Source organism: Pelobates fuscus, chromosome 10 (assembly GCF_036172605.1).
Source record: "Pelobates fuscus isolate aPelFus1 chromosome 10, aPelFus1.pri, whole genome shotgun sequence".
Classification (NCBI taxonomy): Eukaryota; Metazoa; Chordata; class Amphibia; order Anura; family Pelobatidae; genus Pelobates; species Pelobates fuscus.
The window spans coordinates 11,020,643-11,035,276 of NC_086326.1; the positions used below are offsets into that span (position 1 = coordinate 11,020,643).

A 14,634-nucleotide genomic window follows, 5' to 3' on the forward strand; every position below is an offset into this window, starting at 1 on the left:
ACTAGCATTGTCACACAATGCGCTAGCTGGGACTCGAACCCAGGTCGCAAGAATGGGAATCTTGCATGATACCCCTACACTACTAGCGCAAGCTGCATGGGTGTACTCTAACTGTCAAGATGCACTCTTTGAGCATTGCTCTAACATGTTCTGTTGTAAAAATATACTACACACCATTCGGGAATAAATTCATAATAATCATGTGTTAAAAGGGTGAAAACCTTAATTCTCCACCTTAATGTTTACCTTATCATTTGGGTTCAATGCCTAGACGATGAATTCTTCTGCCCATTAAAACGTGATCATTTTCCTATTTTCAATGTAAAAGGATGGAATTTTAAGAATGAAAAGCAAAAAATATGAAAAAGCTGTCAGAAGTGGGATTTGAACCCACACCTCCATATGGAGACCAGAACACCCAGGTTGTGGAAGAAGTTGATCTTGAGTCTGGCGCCTTAGACCGCTCGGCCATCCTGACACTGTGTGTAGCATGTTTGGCAGGAAAAGTCTGCTACTTGTGCAAAGTCTACATTTTCCTTACAATTACCCACTTTTATTGAAATTGAGTGAGAGGTGATATTCTACCGTTATCGAAGATCTGAGATCCAGGGGTTCTTCCAGTTGGTGGAGTCATGTAGGGGTTCCATGGTGTAATGTTTAGCACTCTGGACTTTGAATCCAGTGATCCGAGTTCAAATCTCGGTGGGACCTATGTGCTTCTTTTAAAAATTTCACATCAAGAGAAAGCTACATTCAACAAAACATTCTTTCTTAAAATCTAATTTAAGCATATATAATCTGCCAAATTGGAGTCAGCCCTTTCGACATTAGATACCAATAGACATCTCTGGCATCTGCTAGGTTTCATTTCTTTCAAGCATTTATGCATACCTAGAAATGCTTCATTTCTTAACCATGGGTATGGATCAGGCCAACATAAATCATTTGGTATCAATGCCTAGATGATGCATTATTCTTCTGACTATTATAAAGTGATTAGTTTCCTATTTTAAATGGAAAAGGATGGATCATTCCTGGTCAGAATCGTTAATCCCCAATGAAGAGCATCACATTAAGACAATGTTAGTCTAGGGCACAGAGAATGACTTCAAAGAAGGATACATGCCGTAGAGTTTAACAACCAGCGAATAATGACACCCCAAAAGAACAGAATCCAGAAAATAATCTTTGAAATGTCATCATCAGAAGCATTCAGACTTAAAGATAATGATCAATCCTAAACACCTGCTATGAAGCCATAATGAGCAAATGACTTTATAGAAGGTGTCATACTGCACCTGGCACTGGTAAGTTGAGAATAAAGACTGAATGATTGAAATCTGTATTAAGGATAGATAAAAGTGCAATGGGGAAAATTGCTCCATAAGAACTGTTGACTTCAACTTACCTGGCACTGGTAAGTTGAGAATAAAGACTGAATGATTGAAATCTGTATAAAGTGCAATGGGGAAAATTGTTCCATAAGAACTGTTGACTTCAACTTGGGAATGTAAAGATTTCTTAAAGCCAGTGAAAAAATAAAACTCATCAGAAATGTAATCAATCAAAGCACAATATAATCACTGTTTCTAAATTATAGCTAAGTCACATGTGCAGTTTAAGAATAAAAACTAGCATTGTCACACAATGCGCTAGCTGGGACTCGAACCCAGGTCGCAAGAATGGGAATCTTGCATGATACCCCTACACTACTAGCGCAAGCTGCATGGGTGTACTCTAACTGTCAAGATGCACTCTTTGAGCATTGCTCTAACATGTTCTGTTGTAAAAATATACTACACACCATTCGGGAATAAATTCATAATAATCATGTGGTAAAAGGGTGAAAACCTTAATTCTCCACCTTAATGTTTACCTTATCATTTGGGTTCAATGCCTAGACGATGAATTCTTCTGCCCATTAAAACGTGATCATTTTCCTATTTTCAATGTAAAAGGATGGAATTTTAAGAATGAAAAGCAAAAAATATGAAAAAGCTGTCAGAAGTGGGATTTGAACCCACGCCTCCATGTGGAGACCAGAACACCCAGGTTGTGGAAGAAGTTGATCTTGAGTCTGGCGCCTTAGACCGCTCGGCCATCCTGACACTGTGTGTAGCATGTTTGGCAGGAAAAGTCTGCTACTTGTGCAAAGTCTACATTTTCCTTACAATTACCCACTTTTATTGAAATTGAGTGAGAGGTGATATTCTACCGTTATCGAAGATCTGAGATCCAGGGGTTCTTCCAGTTGGTGGAGTCATGTAGGGGTTCCATGGTGTAATGTTTAGCACTCTGGACTTTGAATCCAGTGATCCGAGTTCAAATCTCGGTGGGACCTATGTGCTTCTTTTAAAAATTTCACATCAAGAGAAAGCTACATTCAACAAAACATTCTTTCTTAAAATCTAATTTAAGCATATATAATCTGCCAAATTGGAGTCAGCCCTTTCGACATTAGATACCAATAGACATCTCTGGCATCTGCTAGGTTTCATTTCTTTCAAGCATTTATGCATACCTAGAAATGCTTCATTTCTTAACCATGGGTATGGATCAGGCCAACATAAATCATTTGGTATCAATGCCTAGATGATGCATTATTCTTCTGACTATTATAAAGTGATTAGTTTCCTATTTTAAATGGAAAAGGATGGATCATTCCTGGTCAGAATCGTTAATCCCCAATGAAGAGCATCACATTAAGACAATGTTAGTCTAGGGCACAGAGAATGACTTCAAAGAAGGATACATGCCGTAGAGTTTAACAACCAGCGAATAATGACACCCCAAAAGAACAGAATCCAGAAAATAATCTTTGAAATGTCATCATCAGAAGCATTCAGACTTAAAGATAATGATCAATTCTAAACACCTGCTATGAAGCCATAATGAGCAAATGACTTTATAGAAGGTGTCATACTGCACCTGGCACTGGTAAGTTGAGAATAAAGACTGAATGATTGAAATCTGTATTAAGGATAGATAAAAGTGCAATGGGGAAAATTGCTCCATAAGAACTGTTGACTTCAACTTACCTGGCACTGGTAAGTTGAGAATAAAGACTGAATGATTGAAATCTGTATAAAGTGCAATGGGGAAAATTGCTCCATAAGAACTGTTGACTTCAACTTGGGAATGTAAAGATTTCTTAAAGCCAGTGAAAAAATAAAACTCATCAGAAATGTAATCAATCAAAGCACAATATAATCACTGTTTCTAAATTATAGCTAAGTCACATGTGCAGTTTAAGAATAAAAACTAGCATTGTCACACAATGCGCTAGCTGGGACTCGAACCCAGGTCGCAAGAATGGGAATCTTGCATGATACCCCTACACTACTAGCGCAAGCTGCATGGGTGTACTCTAACTGTCAAGATGCACTCTTTGAGCATTGCTCTAACATGTTCTGTTGTAAAAATATACTACACACCATTCGGGAATAAATTCATAATAATCATGTGTTAAAAGGGTGAAAACCTTAATTCTCCACCTTAATGTTTACCTTATCATTTGGGTTCAATGCCTAGACGATGAATTCTTCTGCCCATTAAAACGTGATCATTTTCCTATTTTCAATGTAAAAGGATGGAATTTTAAGAATGAAAAGCAAAAAATATGAAAAAGCTGTCAGAAGTGGGATTTGAACCCACGCCTCCATGTGGAGACCAGAACACCCAGGTTGTGGAAGAAGTTGATTTTGAGTCTGGCGCCTTAGACCGCTCGGCCATCCTGACACTGTGTGTAGCATGTCTGGCAGGAAAAGTCTGCTACTTGTGCAAAGTCTACATTTTCCTTACAATTGCCCACTTTTATTGAAATTGAGTGAGAGGTGATATTCTACCGTTATCGAAGATCTGAGATCCAGGGGTTCTTCCAGTTGGTGGAGTCATGTAGGGGTTCCATGGTGTAATGGTTAGCACTCTGGACTTTGAATCCAGTGATCCGAGTTCAAATCTCGGTGGGACCTACGTGCTTCTTTTAAAAATTTCACATCAAGAGAAAGCTACATTCAACAAAAAATTCTTTCTTGGCATCTCTGGCATCTGCTAGGTTTCATTTCTTTCAAGCATTTATGCATACCTAGAAATGCTTCATTTCTTAACCATGGGTATGGATCAGGCCAACATAAATCATTTGGTATCAATGCCTAGATGATGCATTATTCTTCTGACTATAATAAAGTGATTAGTTTCCTATTTTAAATGGAAAAGGATGGATCATTCCTGGTCAGAATCGTTAATCCCCAATGAAGAGCATCACATTAAGACAATGTTAGTCTAGGGCCAAGAGAATGACTTCAAAGAAGGATACATGCCGTAGAGTTTAACAACCAGCGAATAATGACACCCCAAAAGAACAGAATCCAGAAAATAATCTTTGAAATGTCATCATCAGAAGCATTCAGACTTAAAGATAATGATCAATTCTAAACACCTGCTATGAAGCCATAATGAGCAAATGACTTTATAGAAGGTGTCATACTGCACCTGGCACTGGTAAGTTGAGAATAAAGACTGAATGATTGAAATCTGTATTAAGGATAGATAAAAGTGCAATGGGGAAAATTGCTCCATAAGAACTGTTGACTTCAACTTACCTGGCACTGGTAAGTTGAGAATAAAGACTGAATGATTGAAATCTGTATAAAGTGCAATGGGGAAAATTGCTCCATAAGAACTGTTGACTTCAACTTGGGAATGTAAAGATTTCTTAAAGCCAGTGAAAAAATAAAACTCATCAGAAATGTAATCAATCAAAGCACAATATAATCACTGTTTCTAAATTATAGCTAAGTCACATGTGCAGTTTAAGAATAAAAACTAGCATTGTCACACAATGCGCTAGCTGGGACTCAAACCCAGGTCGCAAGAATGGGAATCTTGCATGATACCCCTACACTACTAGCGCAAGCTGCATGGGTGTACTCTAACTGTCAAGATGCACTCTTTGAGCATTGCTCTAACATGTTCTGTTGTAAAAATATACTACACACCATTCGGGAATAAATTCATAATAGTCATGTGGTAAAAGGGTGAAAACCTTAATTCTCCACCTTAATGTTTACCTTATCATTTGGGTTCAATGCCTAGACGATGAATTCTTCTGCCCATTAAAACGTGATCATTTTCCTATTTTCAATGTAAAAGGATGGAATTTTAAGAATGAAAAGCAAAAAATATGAAAAAGCTGTCAGAAGTGGGATTTGAACCCACGCCTCGATGTGGAGACCAGAACACCCAGGTTGTGGAAGAAGTTGATCTTGAGTCTGGCGCCTTAGACCGCTCGGCCATCCTGACACTGTGTGTAGCATGTTTGGCAGGAAAAGTCTGCTACTTGTGCAAAGTCTACATTTTCCTTACAATTACCCACTTTTATTGAAATTGAGTGAGAGGTGATATTCTACCGTTATCGAAGATCTGAGATCCAGGGGTTCTTCCAGTTGGTGGAGTTATGTAGGGGTTCCATGGTGTAATGGTTAGCACTCTGGACTTTGAATCCAGTGATCCGAGTTCAAATCTCGGTGGGACCTACGTGCTTCTTTTAAAAATTTCACATCAAGAGAAAGCTACATTCAACAAAACATTCTTTCTTAAAATCTAATTTAAGCATATATAATCTGCCAATGCCAAATTGGAGTCAGCCTTCTCGACATTAGATATCAATAGACATATCTGGCATCGCTTAGGTTTAATTTCTTTCAAGCATTTATGCATACCTAGAAATGCTTCATTTCTTAACCATGGGTATGGATCAGGCCAACATAAATCATTTGGTATCAATGCCTAGATGATGCATTATTCTTCTGACTATTATAAAGTGATTAGTTTCCTATTTTAAATGGAAAAGGATGGATCATTCCTGGTCAGAATCGTTAATCCCCAATGAAGAGCATCACATTAAGACAATGTTAGTCTAGGGCACAGAGAATGACTTCAAGGAAGGATACATGCCGTAGAGTTTAACAACCAGCGAATAATGACACCCCAAAAGAACAGAATCCAGAAAATAATCTTTGAAATGTCATCATCAGAAGCATTCAGACTTAAATATAATGATCAATTCTAAACACCTGCTATGAAGCCATAATGAGCAAATGACTTTATAGAAGGTGTCATACTGCACCTGGCACTGGTAAGTTGAGAATAAAGACTGAATGATTGAAATCTGTATTAAGGATAGATAAAAGTGCAATGGGGAAAATTGCTCCATAAGAACTGTTGACTTCAACTTACCTGGCACTGGTAAGTTGAGAATAAAGACTGAATGATTGAAATCTGTATAAAGTGCAATGGGGAAAATTGCTCCATAAGAACTGTTGACTTCAACTTGGGAATGTAAAGATTTCTTAAAGCCAGTGAAAAAATAAAACATCAGAAATGTAATCAATCAAAGCACAATATAATCACTGTTTCTAAATTATAGCTAAGTCACATGTGCAGTTTAAGAATAAAAACTAGCATTGTCAAACAATGCGCTAGCTGGGACTCGAACCCAGGTCACAAGAATGGGAATCTTGCATGATACACCTACACTACTAGCGCAAGCTGCATGGGTGTACTCTAACTGTCAAGATGCACTCTTTGAGCATTGCTCTAACATGTTCTGTTGTAAAAATATACTACACACCATTCGGGAATAAATTCATAATAGTCATGTGGTAAAAGGGTGAAAACCTTAATTCTCCACCTTAATGTTTACCTTATTATTTGGGTTCAATGCCTAGACGATGAATTCTTCTGCCCATTAAAACGTGATCATTTTCCTATTTTCAATGTAAAAGGATGGAATTTTAAGAATGAAAAGCAAAAAATATGAAAAAGCTGTCAGAAGTGGGATTTGAACCCACGCCTCCATGTGGAGACCAGAACACCCAGGTTGTGGAAGAAGTTGATCTTGAGTCTGACGCCTTAGACCGCTCGGCCATCCTGACACTGTGTGTAGCATGTTTGGCAGGAAAAGTCTGCTACTTGTGCAAAGTCTACATTTTCCTTACAATTACCCACTTTTATTGAAATTGAGTGAGAGGTGATATTCTACCGTTATCGAAGATCTGAGATCCAGGGGTTCTTCCAGTTGGTGGAGTTATGTAGGGGTTCCATGGTGTAATGGTTAGCACTCTGGACTTTGAATCCAGTGATCCGAGTTCAAATCTCGGTGGGACCTACGTGCTTCTTTTAAAAATTTCACATCAAGAGAAAGCTACATTCAACAAAGCATTCTTTCTTAAAATCTAATTTAAGCATATATAATCTGCCAAATTGGAGTCAGCCCTCTCGACATTAGATATCAATAGACATCTCTGGCATCGCTTAGGTTTCATTTCTTTCAAGCATTTATGCATACCTAGAAATGCTTCATTTCTTAACCATGGGTATGGATCAGGCCAACATAAATCATTTGGTATCAATGCCTAGATGATGCATTATTCTTCTGACTATTATAAAATGATTAGTTTCCTATTTTAAATGGAAAAGGATGGATCATTCCTGGTCAGAATCGTTAATCCCCAATGAAGAGCATCACATTAAGACAATGTTAGTCTAGGGCACAGAGAATGACTTCAAGGAAGGATACATGCCGTAGAGTTTAACAACCAGCGAATAATGACACCCCAAAAGAACAGAATCCAGAAAATAATCTTTGAAATGTCATCATCAGAAGCATTCAGACTTAAATATAATGATCAATTCTAAACACCTGCTATGAAGCCATAATGAGCAAATGACTTTATAGAAGGTGTCATACTGCACCTGGCACTGGAAAGTTGAGAATAAAGACTGAATGATTGAAATCTGTATTAAGGAAAGATAAAAGTGCAATGGGGAAAATTGCTCCATAAGAACTGTTGACTTCAACTTACCTGGCACTGGTAAGTTGAGAATAAAGACTGAATGATTGAAATCTGTATAAAGTGCAATGGGGAAAATTGCTCCATAAGAACTGTTGACTTTAACTTGGGAATGTAAAGATTTCTTAAAGCCAGTGAAAAAATAAAACTCATCAGAAATGTAATCAATCAAAGCACAATATAATCACTGTTTCTAAATTATAGCTAAGTCACATGTGCAGTTTAAGAATAAAAACTAGCATTGTCAAACAATGCGCTAGCTGGGACTCGAACTCAGGTCACAAGAATGGGAATCTTGCATGATACCCCTACACTACTAGCGCAAGCTGCATGGGTGTACTCTAACTGTCAAGATGCACTCTTTGAGCATTGCTCTAACATGTTCTGTTGTAAAAATATACTACACACCATTCGGGAATAAATTCATAATAGTCATGTGGTAAAAGGGTGAAAACCTTAATTCTCCACCTTAATGTTTACCTTATCATTTGGGTTCAATGCCTAGACGATGAATTCTTCTGCCCATTAAAACGTGATCATTTTCCTATTTTCAATGTAAAAGGATGGAATTTTAAGAATGAAAAGCAAAAAATATGAAAAAGCTGTCAGAAGTGGGATTTGAACCCACGCCTCCATGTGGAGACCAGAACACCCAGGTTGTGGAAGAAGTTGATCTTGAGTCTGGCGCCTTAGACCGCTCGGCCATCCTGACACTGTGTGTAGCATGTTTGGCAGGAAAAGTCTGCTACTTGTGCAAAGTCTACATTTTCCTTACAATTACCCACTTTTATTGAAATTGAGTGAGAGGTGATATTCTACCGTTATCGAAGATCTGAGATCCAGGGGTTCTTCCAGTTGGTGGAGTTATGTAGGGGTTCCATGGTGTAATGGTTAGCACTCTGGACTTTGAATCCAGTGATCCGAGTTCAAATCTCGGTGGGACCTACGTGCTTCTTTTAAAAATTTCACATCAAGAGAAAGCTACATTCAACAAAACATTCTTTCTTAAAATCTAATTTAAGCATATATAATCTGCCAATGCCAAATTGGAGTCAGCCTTCTCGACATTAGATATCAATAGACATCTCTGGCATCGCTTAGGTTTAATTTCTTTCAAGCATTTATGCATACCTAGAAATGCTTCATTTCTTAACCATGGGTATGGATCAGGCCAACATAAATCATTTGGTATCAATGCCTAGATGATGCATTATTCTTCTGACTATTATAAAGTGATTAGTTTCCTATTTTAAATGGAAAAGGATGGATCATTCCTGGTCAGAATCGTTAATCCCCAATGAAGAGCATCACATTAAGACAATGTTAGTCTAGGGCACAGAGAATGACTTCAAGGAAGGATACATGCCGTAGAGTTTAACAACCAGCGAATAATGACACCCCAAAAGAACAGAATCCAGAAAATAATCTTTGAAATGTCATCATCAGAAGCATTCAGACTTAAATATAATGATCAATTCTAAACACCTGCTATGAAGCCATAATGAGCAAATGACTTTATAGAAGGTGTCATACTGCACCTGGCACTGGTAAGTTGAGAATAAAGACTGAATGATTGAAATCTGTATTAAGGATAGATAAAAGTGCAATGGGGAAAATTGCTCCATAAGAACTGTTGACTTCAACTTACCTGGCACTGGTAAGTTGAGAATAAAGACTGAATGATTGAAATCTGTATAAAGTGCAATGGGGAAAATTGCTCCATAAGAACTGTTGACTTCAACTTGGGAATGTAAAGATTTCTTAAAGCCAGTGAAAAAATAAAACTCATCAGAAATGAAATCAATCAAAGCACAATATAATCACTGTTTCTAAATTATAGCTAAGTCACATGTGCAGTTTAAGAATAAAAACTAGCATTGTCAAACAATGCGCTAGCTGGGACTCGAACCCAGGTCACAAGAATGGGAATCTTGCATGATACCCCTACACTACTAGCGCAAGCTGCATGGGTGTACTCTAACTGTCAAGATGCACTCTTTGAGCATTGCTCTAACATGTTCTGTTGTAAAAATATACTACACACCATTCGGGAATAAATTCATAATAGTCATGTGGTAAAAGGGTGAAAACCTTAATTCTCCACCTTAATGTTTACCTTATCATTTGGGTTCAATGCCTAGACGATGAATTCTTCTGCCCATTAAAACGTGATCATTTTCCTATTTTCAATGTAAAAGGATGGAATTTTAAGAATGAAAAGCAAAAAATATGAAAAAGCTGTCAGAAGTGGGATTTGAACCCACGCCTCCATGTGGAGACCAGAACACCCAGGTTGTGGAAGAAGTTGATCTTGAGTCTGGCGCCTTAGACCGCTCGGCCATCCTGACACTGTGTGTAGCATGTTTGGCAGGAAAAGTCTGCTACTTGTGCAAAGTCTACATTTTCCTTACAATTACCCACTTTTATTGAAATTGAGTGAGAGGTGATATTCTACCGTTATCGAAGATCTGAGATCCAGGGGTTCTTCCAGTTGGTGGAGTTATGTAGGGGTTCCATGGTGTAATGGTTAGCACTCTGGACTTTGAATCCAGTGATCCGAGTTCAAATCTCGGTGGGACCTACGTGCTTCTTTTAAAAATTTCACATCAAGAGAAAGCTACATTCAACAAAGCATTCTTTCTTAAAATCTAATTTAAGCATATATAATCTGCCAAATTGGAGTCAGCCCTCTCGACATTAGATATCAATAGACATCTCTGGCATCGCTTAGGTTTCATTTCTTTCAAGCATTTATGCATACCTAGAAATGCTTCATTTCTTAACCATGGGTATGGATCAGGCCAACATAAATCATTTGGTATCAATGCCTAGATGATGCATTATTCTTCTGACTATTATAAAATGATTAGTTTCCTATTTTAAATGGAAAAGGATGGATCATTCCTGGTCAGAATCGTTAATCCCCAATGAAGAGCATCACATTAAGACAATGTTAGTCTAGGGCACAGAGAATGACTTCAAGGAAGGATACATGCCGTAGAGTTTAACAACCAGCGAATAATGACACCCCAAAAGAACAGAATCCAGAAAATAATCTTTGAAATGTCATCATCAGAAGCATTCAGACTTAAATATAATGATCAATTCTAAACACCTGCTATGAAGCCATAATGAGCAAATGACTTTATAGAAGGTGTCATACTGCACCTGGCACTGGAAAGTTGAGAATAAAGACTGAATGATTGAAATCTGTATTAAGGAAAGATAAAAGTGCAATGGGGAAAATTGCTCCATAAGAACTGTTGACTTCAACTTACCTGGCACTGGTAAGTTGAGAATAAAGACTGAATGATTGAAATCTGTATAAAGTGCAATGGGGAAAATTGCTCCATAAGAACTGTTGACTTTAACTTGGGAATGTAAAGATTTCTTAAAGCCAGTGAAAAAATAAAACTCATCAGAAATGTAATCAATCAAAGCACAATATAATCACTGTTTCTAAATTATAGCTAAGTCACATGTGCAGTTTAAGAATAAAAACTAGCATTGTCAAACAATGCGCTAGCTGGGACTCGAACTCAGGTCACAAGAATGGGAATCTTGCATGATACCCCTACACTACTAGCGCAAGCTGCATGGGTGTACTCTAACTGTCAAGATGCACTCTTTGAGCATTGCTCTAACATGTTCTGTTGTAAAAATATACTACACACCATTCGGGAATAAATTCATAATAGTCATGTGGTAAAAGGGTGAAAACCTTAATTCTCCACCTTAATGTTTACCTTATCATTTGGGTTCAATGCCTAGACGATGAATTCTTCTGCCCATTAAAACGTGATCATTTTCCTATTTTCAATGTAAAAGGATGGAATTTTAAGAATGAAAAGCAAAAAATATGAAAAAGCTGTCAGAAGTGGGATTTGAACCCACGCCTCCATGTGGAGACCAGAACACCCAGGTTGTGGAAGAAGTTGATCTTGAGTCTGGCGCCTTAGACCGCTCGGCCATCCTGACACTGTGTGTAGCATGTTTGGCAGGAAAAGTCTGCTACTTGTGCAAAGTCTACATTTTCCTTACAATTACCCACTTTTATTGAAATTGAGTGAGAGGTGATATTCTACCGTTATCGAAGATCTGAGATCCAGGGGTTCTTCCAGTTGGTGGAGTTATGTAGGGGTTCCATGGTGTAATGGTTAGCACTCTGGACTTTGAATCCAGTGATCCGAGTTCAAATCTCGGTGGGACCTACGTGCTTCTTTTAAAAATTTCACATCAAGAGAAAGCTACATTCAACAAAACATTCTTTCTTAAAATCTAATTTAAGCATATATAATCTGCCAATGCCAAATTGGAGTCAGCCTTCTCGACATTAGATATCAATAGACATATCTGGCATCGCTTAGGTTTAATTTCTTTCAAGCATTTATGCATACCTAGAAATGCTTCATTTCTTAACCATGGGTATGGATCAGGCCAACATAAATCATTTGGTATCAATGCCTAGATGATGCATTATTCTTCTGACTATTATAAAGTGATTAGTTTCCTATTTTAAATGGAAAAGGATGGATCATTCCTGGTCAGAATCGTTAATCCCCAATGAAGAGCATCACATTAAGACAATGTTAGTCTAGGGCACAGAGAATGACTTCAAGGAAGGATACATGCCGTAGAGTTTAACAACCAGCGAATAATGACACCCCAAAAGAACAGAATCCAGAAAATAATCTTTGAAATGTCATCATCAGAAGCATTCAGACTTAAATATAATGATCAATTCTAAACACCTGCTATGAAGCCATAATGAGCAAATGACTTTATAGAAGGTGTCATACTGCACCTGGCACTGGTAAGTTGAGAATAAAGACTGAATGATTGAAATCTGTATTAAGGATAGATAAAAGTGCAATGGGGAAAATTGCTCCATAAGAACTGTTGACTTCAACTTACCTGGCACTGGTAAGTTGAGAATAAAGACTGAATGATTGAAATCTGTATAAAGTGCAATGGGGAAAATTGCTCCATAAGAACTGTTGACTTCAACTTGGGAATGTAAAGATTTCTTAAAGCCAGTGAAAAAATAAAACATCAGAAATGTAATCAATCAAAGCACAATATAATCACTGTTTCTAAATTATAGCTAAGTCACATGTGCAGTTTAAGAATAAAAACTAGCATTGTCAAACAATGCGCTAGCTGGGACTCGAACCCAGGTCACAAGAATGGGAATCTTGCATGATACACCTACACTACTAGCGCAAGCTGCATGGGTGTACTCTAACTGTCAAGATGCACTCTTTGAGCATTGCTCTAACATGTTCTGTTGTAAAAATATACTACACACCATTCGGGAATAAATTCATAATAGTCATGTGGTAAAAGGGTGAAAACCTTAATTCTCCACCTTAATGTTTACCTTATTATTTGGGTTCAATGCCTAGACGATGAATTCTTCTGCCCATTAAAACGTGATCATTTTCCTATTTTCAATGTAAAAGGATGGAATTTTAAGAATGAAAAGCAAAAAATATGAAAAAGCTGTCAGAAGTGGGATTTGAACCCACGCCTCCATGTGGAGACCAGAACACCCAGGTTGTGGAAGAAGTTGATCTTGAGTCTGACGCCTTAGACCGCTCGGCCATCCTGACACTGTGTGTAGCATGTTTGGCAGGAAAAGTCTGCTACTTGTGCAAAGTCTACATTTTCCTTACAATTACCCACTTTTATTGAAATTGAGTGAGAGGTGATATTCTACCGTTATCGAAGATCTGAGATCCAGGGGTTCTTCCAGTTGGTGGAGTTATGTAGGGGTTCCATGGTGTAATGGTTAGCACTCTGGACTTTGAATCCAGTGATCCGAGTTCAAATCTCGGTGGGACCTACGTGCTTCTTTTAAAAATTTCACATCAAGAGAAAGCTACATTCAACAAAGCATTCTTTCTTAAAATCTAATTTAAGCATATATAATCTGCCAAATTGGAGTCAGCCCTCTCGACATTAGATATCAATAGACATCTCTGGCATCGCTTAGGTTTCATTTCTTTCAAGCATTTATGCATACCTAGAAATGCTTCATTTCTTAACCATGGGTATGGATCAGGCCAACATAAATCATTTGGTATCAATGCCTAGATGATGCATTATTCTTCTGACTATTATAAAATGATTAGTTTCCTATTTTAAATGGAAAAGGATGGATCATTCCTGGTCAGAATCGTTAATCCCCAATGAAGAGCATCACATTAAGACAATGTTAGTCTAGGGCACAGAGAATGACTTCAAGGAAGGATACATGCCGTAGAGTTTAACAACCAGCGAATAATGACACCCCAAAAGAACAGAATCCAGAAAATAATCTTTGAAATGTCATCATCAGAAGCATTCAGACTTAAATATAATGATCAATTCTAAACACCTGCTATGAAGCCATAATGAGCAAATGACTTTATAGAAGGTGTCATACTGCACCTGGCACTGGAAAGTTGAGAATAAAGACTGAATGATTGAAATCTGTATTAAGGAAAGATAAAAGTGCAATGGGGAAAATTGCTCCATAAGAACTGTTGACTTCAACTTACCTGGCACTGGTAAGTTGAGAATAAAGACTGAATGATTGAAATCTGTATAAAGTGCAATGGGGAAAATTGCTCCATAAGAACTGTTGACTTTAACTTGGGAATGTAAAGATTTCTTAAAGCCAGTGAAAAAATAAAACTCATCAGAAATGTAATCAATCAAAGCACAATATAATCACTGTTTCTAAATTATAGCTAAGTCACATGTGCAGTTTAAGAATAAAAACTAGCATTGTCAAACA

The 14,634-nt window shown here is 37.6% G+C and overlaps 27 non-coding genes across 27 annotated transcripts; 9 read left to right on the top strand and 18 right to left on the bottom strand.

Annotated features, from left to right (window-relative positions):
* Positions 1 to 18: 18 nt before the first annotated feature.
* TRNAG-CCC (transfer RNA glycine (anticodon CCC)) lies at positions 19 to 89 on the bottom strand. Its single transcript has one exon. It is a non-coding gene; the product is annotated as a tRNA-Gly (tRNA).
* A 280-nt stretch (positions 90 to 369) lies between these two features.
* On the bottom strand, positions 370 to 478 carry TRNAL-CAA (transfer RNA leucine (anticodon CAA)). The gene is made up of 2 exons: positions 441 to 478; positions 370 to 415 (listed from the first exon to the last, which is right to left on the bottom strand). It is a non-coding gene; the product is annotated as a tRNA-Leu (tRNA).
* A 161-nt stretch (positions 479 to 639) lies between these two features.
* Positions 640 to 711, top strand: TRNAQ-UUG (transfer RNA glutamine (anticodon UUG)). The gene has a single exon. It is a non-coding gene; the product is annotated as a tRNA-Gln (tRNA).
* A 937-nt stretch (positions 712 to 1,648) lies between these two features.
* TRNAG-CCC (transfer RNA glycine (anticodon CCC)) lies at positions 1,649 to 1,719 on the bottom strand. Its single transcript has one exon. It is a non-coding gene; the product is annotated as a tRNA-Gly (tRNA).
* Positions 1,720 to 1,999: 280 nt separating this feature from the next.
* TRNAL-CAA (transfer RNA leucine (anticodon CAA)) lies at positions 2,000 to 2,108 on the bottom strand. Its single transcript has 2 exons — positions 2,071 to 2,108; positions 2,000 to 2,045 (listed from the first exon to the last, which is right to left on the bottom strand). It is a non-coding gene; the product is annotated as a tRNA-Leu (tRNA).
* A 161-nt stretch (positions 2,109 to 2,269) lies between these two features.
* TRNAQ-UUG (transfer RNA glutamine (anticodon UUG)) lies at positions 2,270 to 2,341 on the top strand. The gene has a single exon. It is a non-coding gene; the product is annotated as a tRNA-Gln (tRNA).
* Positions 2,342 to 3,278: 937 nt separating this feature from the next.
* Positions 3,279 to 3,349, bottom strand: TRNAG-CCC (transfer RNA glycine (anticodon CCC)). Its single transcript has one exon. It is a non-coding gene; the product is annotated as a tRNA-Gly (tRNA).
* A 280-nt stretch (positions 3,350 to 3,629) lies between these two features.
* TRNAL-CAA (transfer RNA leucine (anticodon CAA)) lies at positions 3,630 to 3,738 on the bottom strand. The gene is made up of 2 exons: positions 3,701 to 3,738; positions 3,630 to 3,675 (listed from the first exon to the last, which is right to left on the bottom strand). It is a non-coding gene; the product is annotated as a tRNA-Leu (tRNA).
* Positions 3,739 to 3,899: 161 nt separating this feature from the next.
* Positions 3,900 to 3,971, top strand: TRNAQ-UUG (transfer RNA glutamine (anticodon UUG)). The gene has a single exon. It is a non-coding gene; the product is annotated as a tRNA-Gln (tRNA).
* Positions 3,972 to 4,841: 870 nt separating this feature from the next.
* Positions 4,842 to 4,912, bottom strand: TRNAG-CCC (transfer RNA glycine (anticodon CCC)). Its single transcript has one exon. It is a non-coding gene; the product is annotated as a tRNA-Gly (tRNA).
* Positions 4,913 to 5,192: 280 nt separating this feature from the next.
* TRNAL-CAA (transfer RNA leucine (anticodon CAA)) lies at positions 5,193 to 5,301 on the bottom strand. Its single transcript has 2 exons — positions 5,264 to 5,301; positions 5,193 to 5,238 (listed from the first exon to the last, which is right to left on the bottom strand). It is a non-coding gene; the product is annotated as a tRNA-Leu (tRNA).
* A 161-nt stretch (positions 5,302 to 5,462) lies between these two features.
* Positions 5,463 to 5,534, top strand: TRNAQ-UUG (transfer RNA glutamine (anticodon UUG)). The gene has a single exon. It is a non-coding gene; the product is annotated as a tRNA-Gln (tRNA).
* Positions 5,535 to 6,475: 941 nt separating this feature from the next.
* TRNAG-CCC (transfer RNA glycine (anticodon CCC)) lies at positions 6,476 to 6,546 on the bottom strand. The gene has a single exon. It is a non-coding gene; the product is annotated as a tRNA-Gly (tRNA).
* Positions 6,547 to 6,826: 280 nt separating this feature from the next.
* On the bottom strand, positions 6,827 to 6,935 carry TRNAL-CAA (transfer RNA leucine (anticodon CAA)). Its single transcript has 2 exons — positions 6,898 to 6,935; positions 6,827 to 6,872 (listed from the first exon to the last, which is right to left on the bottom strand). It is a non-coding gene; the product is annotated as a tRNA-Leu (tRNA).
* A 161-nt stretch (positions 6,936 to 7,096) lies between these two features.
* On the top strand, positions 7,097 to 7,168 carry TRNAQ-UUG (transfer RNA glutamine (anticodon UUG)). The gene has a single exon. It is a non-coding gene; the product is annotated as a tRNA-Gln (tRNA).
* Positions 7,169 to 8,105: 937 nt separating this feature from the next.
* On the bottom strand, positions 8,106 to 8,176 carry TRNAG-CCC (transfer RNA glycine (anticodon CCC)). The gene has a single exon. It is a non-coding gene; the product is annotated as a tRNA-Gly (tRNA).
* A 280-nt stretch (positions 8,177 to 8,456) lies between these two features.
* Positions 8,457 to 8,565, bottom strand: TRNAL-CAA (transfer RNA leucine (anticodon CAA)). The gene is made up of 2 exons: positions 8,528 to 8,565; positions 8,457 to 8,502 (listed from the first exon to the last, which is right to left on the bottom strand). It is a non-coding gene; the product is annotated as a tRNA-Leu (tRNA).
* Positions 8,566 to 8,726: 161 nt separating this feature from the next.
* Positions 8,727 to 8,798, top strand: TRNAQ-UUG (transfer RNA glutamine (anticodon UUG)). Its single transcript has one exon. It is a non-coding gene; the product is annotated as a tRNA-Gln (tRNA).
* Positions 8,799 to 9,741: 943 nt separating this feature from the next.
* Positions 9,742 to 9,812, bottom strand: TRNAG-CCC (transfer RNA glycine (anticodon CCC)). The gene has a single exon. It is a non-coding gene; the product is annotated as a tRNA-Gly (tRNA).
* Positions 9,813 to 10,092: 280 nt separating this feature from the next.
* On the bottom strand, positions 10,093 to 10,201 carry TRNAL-CAA (transfer RNA leucine (anticodon CAA)). The gene is made up of 2 exons: positions 10,164 to 10,201; positions 10,093 to 10,138 (listed from the first exon to the last, which is right to left on the bottom strand). It is a non-coding gene; the product is annotated as a tRNA-Leu (tRNA).
* A 161-nt stretch (positions 10,202 to 10,362) lies between these two features.
* On the top strand, positions 10,363 to 10,434 carry TRNAQ-UUG (transfer RNA glutamine (anticodon UUG)). The gene has a single exon. It is a non-coding gene; the product is annotated as a tRNA-Gln (tRNA).
* A 937-nt stretch (positions 10,435 to 11,371) lies between these two features.
* Positions 11,372 to 11,442, bottom strand: TRNAG-CCC (transfer RNA glycine (anticodon CCC)). Its single transcript has one exon. It is a non-coding gene; the product is annotated as a tRNA-Gly (tRNA).
* Positions 11,443 to 11,722: 280 nt separating this feature from the next.
* Positions 11,723 to 11,831, bottom strand: TRNAL-CAA (transfer RNA leucine (anticodon CAA)). Its single transcript has 2 exons — positions 11,794 to 11,831; positions 11,723 to 11,768 (listed from the first exon to the last, which is right to left on the bottom strand). It is a non-coding gene; the product is annotated as a tRNA-Leu (tRNA).
* Positions 11,832 to 11,992: 161 nt separating this feature from the next.
* Positions 11,993 to 12,064, top strand: TRNAQ-UUG (transfer RNA glutamine (anticodon UUG)). The gene has a single exon. It is a non-coding gene; the product is annotated as a tRNA-Gln (tRNA).
* Positions 12,065 to 13,005: 941 nt separating this feature from the next.
* TRNAG-CCC (transfer RNA glycine (anticodon CCC)) lies at positions 13,006 to 13,076 on the bottom strand. The gene has a single exon. It is a non-coding gene; the product is annotated as a tRNA-Gly (tRNA).
* A 280-nt stretch (positions 13,077 to 13,356) lies between these two features.
* On the bottom strand, positions 13,357 to 13,465 carry TRNAL-CAA (transfer RNA leucine (anticodon CAA)). Its single transcript has 2 exons — positions 13,428 to 13,465; positions 13,357 to 13,402 (listed from the first exon to the last, which is right to left on the bottom strand). It is a non-coding gene; the product is annotated as a tRNA-Leu (tRNA).
* Positions 13,466 to 13,626: 161 nt separating this feature from the next.
* On the top strand, positions 13,627 to 13,698 carry TRNAQ-UUG (transfer RNA glutamine (anticodon UUG)). Its single transcript has one exon. It is a non-coding gene; the product is annotated as a tRNA-Gln (tRNA).
* The last annotated feature ends 936 nt before the right edge of the window (positions 13,699 to 14,634 follow it).